Consider the following 6,402-nt stretch of genomic DNA (forward strand, 5'->3'; position numbering starts at 1 on the left):
ATTATAATCAGTGAGGGAAGATAATTTTAGGTCACTAATTTCTTTTTTTTTTTTTTTTTTCTTTTCGACTTGATTTCTTTTTTTTTTTTTTTAAAGATTTTATTTATTTATTTGAGAGCGAGAAAGAGACAGAGAACATAGGTCTGGGTGGGGGAAGGAGTCGAGGGAGAGGGAGAAGCAGATTCCCAGCTAAGTGGGGAGCATGACACAAGGCTCCATGTCAGGACCCTGGGATCATGACGAGGCCACTAATTTCTGTATAATGTGTATCCAACATTTCAAAGTCATTTTGAATCAATGCCCAGTAACTGTTTCAGATGATTTTTAGGTGGGGAAATGGCTAAGTTTTAAGGAAGATACATAATTATCCTGCTGTGACTTACCTCCTCCATGTTGTGGCTGGTTTCCTCTTTTAATCAGGTGTCTTAAAGCAGTATCTGAATATACATAATTCTACAAAGTAAGAAATGGAACTCCATGCCCATCCCCTTGCAGTGTGGCCTTCCAGACCCTTTTCTGGCTTCCAGGCTGGCTACTAAAGAGCACAGACCCTGCACTTGAGATGGTCCAGGCTCATTTCCTCCATCTCACTGTTTACTCTTCACTGCCTGGGCCTTGGACAATTTATTTAAACCCTGTCACACTGCAATCTTCTCATTCACAGAATGTGTACTGAATAGTGCACGTGGGAATGAGCCAAACAAGCAAAACCCCTGCTATTCAATGCGCGCTCGCAAAGCTTTGGAATGAGTCACGTCTTTAGGGAATAAGCAGGAAGAACTGAGAATTCCTGAGGAAGCCCTGGGAAGTCCCGCCACAAGGGGAACAGGACCTCTCCCACCAGCCGGCGGAGCTTGCCTGCCCTCCCCCACGCGGGACCTGCCAGGAGGGGCGCGCTCATGGCGCCAGATGTAGCTGGCTGCCGCCCACTTAGCTCTTGGCCCCAAACCCCAGGGAAATAGAAGCCAGTTTAAAAATGCATCTTGTTGCTTCATGCCAAGAGGATTCAAGTCAGCCTGAGAAAGTGAGAGATGGAGAGAGCAATCCTAAATACACACTTGGTGGAACCCCTCCACCCAGGAAGCACTTCAGAAGCACCTGCTGGATGCACGTTTTGCCCTTCTGAGCAGAACACCTAGAGCTTTCCCTGAGTTACTTTGTCTTGACAATTTAGAACCAACTGCTTACGAAGTAGAAGTGAGGGAGGAGGTAAATAATGGTGGTAAAACAATTGCTTTTACGATAGAAAGAAGTAGCTGCCAGAGGGCAGAACAAAATGGAGGACAGGAAAATGAGTAAAAGAAATCATTTTCGGGGAAAAAAAATGCCTATGACTAATGGTTGTGATATGCGTTTGTCAACTGTAATCCCGAAGTTCAGGAAACAAATGGCAATCTTGGCCATAATGTAAGAGGCAGGAAATCCCATGTGTTTTGGTTGAATGAGACTTGGGGGAAGTCGGTTGGTCAGTGTGGTTTCTCCTGTAGGTGCAGCTGTGCCTGCTTGTGGTTTTCCTCTCAGAGGAAGTGAGAGGCACAATCAGCTGTGTTCACACTGGACTGAGAAAGGCCTGTTCCTAGAGGAGGCAATACCACACCCTGCTCACAGACGGTCAGTCCCAGCGCCCACCACCCCCTCCGGAGGCGTGAGCCTGCCTGCAGCCCTGATGAGGAAAGCCCACCTGGACCAGCCCTTCCTCACAGGTGGCTCTGCTCTGAACCTATGTCCCCATCCCCTGGCCATCGCACATTGGGCTGGGAGTTGGCACCTGACCCCAGACCAACCAGTCAGAGAGTGGGCTGGTGACCTGTGAGGTGGCCTGGTACCGAAGCTCTGCCCAGAGAGGGACAACCTCCGTCAGCTGCTTGAATTCTCCCCTGGAGCAAGTGATCCAAGAGAGGGCAAGGTGGACGCCAGTGTCTATAATGTCCCACCCTCAGGAGTCACACTTGATAATCATTTCCCTATTACCCAGATGAGCCTTGCTCATGAGGGAGGAGACAAAGGACACAGGCCGGAGAGGAGGATCACTGGGCACCATCTTGGAGCTGGTTGCCACACCCCTCAGTCCAAATACCGCTTCTCTTGTTTCTCATCTCCCTGAAGTTTATAGGCTTACTGGACCCCTGCTTGTGCCGAGCCCCAGCTGACCCCTCACTATGAATCCAGCTCCCTGCTCCAGCCATGGCCGAATTCTCTCAGCTCCACAATGTGTTGAGCAGAGTGAGGTCTCAGCAATATTGTCTTTGGTTGAAATGGCCTCTTTGAGGGGGAAACACCTCTCAAGGTCCATTTCATCACAAGACTTTGTGAATCTTCTCCCACTGAAGGGATATTTCCTGTTCCCAGTTCCCAGAGCCTTTCCTCATCGGGCCATCATACTTATCCAGGTCCTCTCTGCCAGAACATGAGCTACACTGAGAGTGGCTTCCCTGTAGTGAGTGACAGCTGTGTGCTGGACATGCACATAAACAGCTCCCTTAACCTCCTCTGTGAGCCTTAAGGCTTGACATGGTCATCTTGCAGAGGAGGAAAACTGAACAGAGATGCTAGTCAGTTGCCCCCATGCAAATTAGAGCTGGTGCTGGGGTCTGGGTTTTCTTCACGGTGACTATGGGGATCTCCTCTGAGAACAGAGCCAACATGCTACTAATCTTTGTGTCTACAGCTCCTGGTACAGCCCCTGTGGCTTATAAAATCTGGGCTCAGTACATGTTGACTGCTGAACGGATGAGTGAATGATTAGAGAGTCACCAAGCGTGCTTATCTCATTTAGGCAGGCTGGAACGACCAAACAACATTTTCTTTCCCTTTGGAAAGATTTCTCATTTTAATTTTCTAGCACTGAAGTAAAAATCTAATAGCCGAACAGTTAAAAATAAAATTACTAGTAGATCTATGAGTACCTGATATGGCAGAATGAAATTCCGATACTGTGCCCTTTAACTTCAAGACCTGTTTTGTAGTTATATATCTTATGAATCCTGAGTTTGTTGCCATAGGGTCCTGATGTGATAACTAAAGATATTACTACTCTGAAGTAAAGACAGCATCTTTCTCATTTCCACACTAAATATTCCTACAGAACATGAGGTCAGCCTTGTACATTTTCTCCGAGTATTGGAATGTGACAGTTGAAATCCCCATCATTGGTGGAAGAACTGCAGTGCTCTGAAATGATTCCTGAGTCATCAGTAGAGATAAAATTACATACGGTATGATTTTAAGATAGGATAGACTTAGGAGTTCAAATTCTTCAAAAATTATTGATTCAGCTACGGATATCCTACAGCTGTCATAACATCGTATGTGAAAATTAAGCATGAATGTAAAACAGTGTGCTAGAAATCATAATTTGTTGTCACATAAGAAAAGCCTTAGAGAAATGGTGTATTTTATGGTGACTAACGTAACACAATAAAAAAAAAAGAAAAACCTTTAGAGAGAGCTTACCATCTAGGACTCATTTCGACATGGGATTTACACACACCCCTAAACAAAACCCATGAAAGATACTGTGGCCATCTATTTTCCAAAAATGGCTGCAACCTTTCCGTTCCCACTTGCTCTTCCAAAACTTTGGCAGTCCCCATCAAGAGGTGGGCTCTATGCTCCTTCCCTTGACCCTGGGCAGGACTCCTTGACTGTCTCCATGGCTGCAGTGTGACAGGTGTGACACTGCCTGACTTCCAAAGGTAGGTCATGAATGATGATATGGCTCCTGTCTGGTTCTCTCTCTCAGGGATTTCACTCTTGGAACCCAACCACACCCTGAGGAAAAACAGAGCACATGGGGAGACTCATGAAGAAATGGGGGTCTCCAACCCTCACCCCAGTTGAGCTCCCAGCTGACAGCAGAGCCAGCTTCTCAATCCCCTGATAGAGTGCTCAGACCCATCCACCCTCAGAGAACAGCCCCAGCGAGTGGAGCAGAGGCAAGCCTCCCCCACCTTGCACTGACCAATTTGCAGATTCATGAGCAATATTATGGGGTTATTTTAAGCCATTAAATTTTGAGGTCGTTTGTTATCCATGATAGTCAGAATGACTCAAATCAACCATAGAAGTTTGTCAAACTTCAGGGTGTGGAGGCCCTGCCGGCTGAGGCAGGCATTTGGATTTCTATGGGAAGCCGTTAGAGGGTATTAAGCAGGAGAATGGCATGGTCAATTAAATGATTCCCTGGCTGCTAGTGGGGTTTCCTGAAGCCCTACTCCTTCCTGAGTCAGGCACATCTCATGACCAGCCATGAGGACTCACCAAGAGACGACGATAAGTGGCAATTTAAGGGAAAATTATGTTTAAGATTTATAATAAAATCAATGGCCATTTAAGGGAGAAAGTAATTCTTCAGGATCATCCATTCTGATATTTCTAATATAATACTGCATCAGTTTTTAGGATATGTCAAAACAAAGGGGGTAAAAAACCCCCACATTCGCAGATAACAGAAAGGCATTTGTTTTCAGTAACATCACATCTTTGCAGAACGGTTGTAGTCCAAATTTTTCAGCAACCATCAAAAAAACTAAGAAGGATGTGTTCTCTGAATCTCAGTGTGCTGAGTTCTGAGGGGTGAATCATACAGGGAATGTGAAATGTGTAAGGATAATTACTAGGGTGATGGAATATGAAGATAAAAAGATATAATAAAAGCCACTATTTTAGCATTACAAATGAATCTGAAAAGGGTGAAGAATTTCATTGTTTTGCCATTAGTACAGCACAGTTGGCTCCTATATTCCACAGGCCCTGATAAAATTGTTTCCGACCTTTCCGAGAGACACAGGCAGTGTATACTGAATGTGTAAAATGAATGTGTGTCACAAAACAGATTTGTTCTTGCAAGGTAGCACAACAAAAACACAAATAAACCAAGAAATAAAACAATATTTTTAAAGTTCGGGCTGAAGAGTACAAAGTCAGGCCTCCTAACTTGCAGCATGACCTGGGGTACCTTCACTCCCATCTTCAGGTCTAAGGTGCTATCTATAAAAGGGGGTCAAACTAGACAATTTCAGCCCAGCCACTCTTGGAGACTCTTTTTCCAATGTTCTTTCTAGCAGTAAACAAGGAAATAAACAGCATCCACATTTGACAGGGAAGCTCTAATAGAATACTTTGTAAAACAAACAAAAATGAAGACTTAATTTATAATATGAATCATCTTTCCCCCAGGCTTCTTCCCCAACTCATTTGTTTTTTGTTTAGATTTTCATAATCAGTGTTGTTATTAACTATTGCTAAGTGATGGAACTACTCTGAAATGTAGTAACTTGAAATAACCATTTTAATTTGCTCATGGCTTGTGTCCGGAATTTGGAAAGTCCATAGCAGCTCGTCTCTCTAGAGCTAGAGTGATGGGACGAGAGCCCCCACTTCCAAGATAGTCCCTCCACTCACATGGCTGGCACACCAGTGGGAGGCAGGCGGCAGGCTCTGCTGTGCCTCTCCATGTGGGCGCAGTGGTCTCAGGATAGTCAGGCTTCTAAAAGGACATGTGTTAGAAGAGACAGGGAGGGGGAGTTGTCAGTTTCTGAAGGCAGGGGCAGCTGTCTTCTACCAAATCTAATTGGTAAAGTTGCTGTAGAGCCCATCTCTCCGCACTCAAGGGGAAGAAATACAGACACCACCAATTGGTGGGAAGAGTGTAAAAAAATCTGGGATTGTTCTAAATCTACCTCAAAACAGGTGGCTATATTGATACCGTTTTTATTTATTGAGTCTTGTTGGGCAGAGTGACTCACTTAATTCTTTCCCTAACTCTATGAGATAGGGATCTTTATTATCCAAATATTACAGGTGAGGGAACTGAGACAAAGAGGTTAAACCACTGGCTCAAGGACACTCAGTTGTGTGAGCCAAGTTTTGAACCCAGGCAGTGTATGCATGTTAAATTAATGCCTTAACTAGGCTACTTCTTACAACTTCATGTAATTATTAACAGAATGACAAAGCATATTGCAAATGCTATGCCAGAGTGTAGACTTTCCCTATTTCAGGTAAACACCCCTTCTCAGGTGTGGATGGTCCCAGCTGCCTTTTTGCTGTGAGTCTATGGGTCCAGCTGGTGCTTATGGGTGAGTGAAGGGTTGCTCAAAGCCACCGTCTGCAGCAATCTTTCTTTCCCCACTGCATTATCTTGGTACCCTACTGAAATCTATTGGCTATAGATGAGTGGGTTTATTTTTATATACTCAGTTATATTCTTTTGATCACTTTATCTGTCCATACTTAAGCAAATACTACATTGTCCTGATAACTGTAGCTTTATATTAAGTTTAGAAATTAGGAAGTGGAATTGAGTCTTCTTTGTTCTTATTAAAATTGTTTTGGTATTATGAGTCCTTGGCAGTCCCTTACAAATTTTAGGGACAGCTTGTTAGTATCTGCCAAAAAGGC

At 44.3% G+C, this 6,402-nt stretch overlaps 1 protein-coding gene across 4 annotated transcripts in view; it reads left to right on the plus strand.

Moving 5' to 3' along the window:
* The window catches only part of BTD (biotinidase), a 29,443-nt gene extending 25,177 nt beyond the window's left edge, over window positions 1–4,266 (plus strand). For 2 of the 4 annotated variants that reach the window (XM_046003446.1, XM_046003450.1), the window contains exon 5: window positions 421–3,201. The gene's annotated coding sequence lies outside the window, so the exon portion shown is untranslated. Of the gene's footprint in view, window positions 1–420; window positions 3,202–3,742 lie in introns of those variants that run through there. The other 2 variants (XM_046003447.1, XM_046003449.1) reach the window with 2 other exon arrangements.
* Window positions 4,267–6,402: the final 2,136 nt, after the last annotated feature.

The sequence above is a fragment of the Meles meles genome, chromosome 4 (assembly GCF_922984935.1).
Source record: "Meles meles chromosome 4, mMelMel3.1 paternal haplotype, whole genome shotgun sequence".
NCBI classification, from domain to species: Eukaryota; Metazoa; Chordata; class Mammalia; order Carnivora; family Mustelidae; genus Meles; species Meles meles.